The sequence below is a fragment of the Egretta garzetta genome, unplaced genomic scaffold (assembly GCF_000687185.1).
Source record: "Egretta garzetta isolate BGI_Z169 unplaced genomic scaffold, ASM68718v1 scaffold516, whole genome shotgun sequence".
NCBI classification, from domain to species: domain Eukaryota; kingdom Metazoa; phylum Chordata; class Aves; order Pelecaniformes; family Ardeidae; genus Egretta; species Egretta garzetta.
In genome coordinates this window covers 172,792-173,326 of record NW_009259983.1, presented here as the reverse complement: position 1 = coordinate 173,326, position 535 = coordinate 172,792, and positions in this window count along the sequence as shown.

Genomic DNA, 535 nt, shown 5'->3' with positions numbered 1-535 from the left:
CTGGTAATTCTACAGCTGTGTAGACACTGGGTTTATGATGTGTAAGCCAGCTTGAAAGGAAAGCCTGCCTTAACGCACCTCACCCCCTGTGTTTAACTGGTTGGGTTCTGCACTTGAGATGCCATATGCCCTCCTCCGTCGTGCTCTGGCTGGAAAGTCAATGGGAAGTCCTCATCGTGCTTTTTTTTCCCTAATGTTAATGCATTCAAGGAAGCGTAATAGGGTACAAGTTTCTGATCCTGTCTCCTCTCTCCACCCCTTTTGTGTGTTACCATTAAATCTCTTAAAGCTGAGTTAATTTTTTTAATAATTTGCAGATGTGGCTACAGAAGGCCAGCCTACCACAGGTTCTTTGTGTGGGTGGATTCCTGCATTTGTAAAGATCTGGTGTGTGGCCAGTGGGTTCCATCGCATGGTTTTTGGTATCAACTCTGCTGTGGGATTTGAGCTGCTGTGAGCAATGGCTCCCAGTAGAGCCCTTTGGAGTTTGCTGAGGTTTGATAGAGGATTAGAGGCCTGCTGTGGGCTTTCCTTT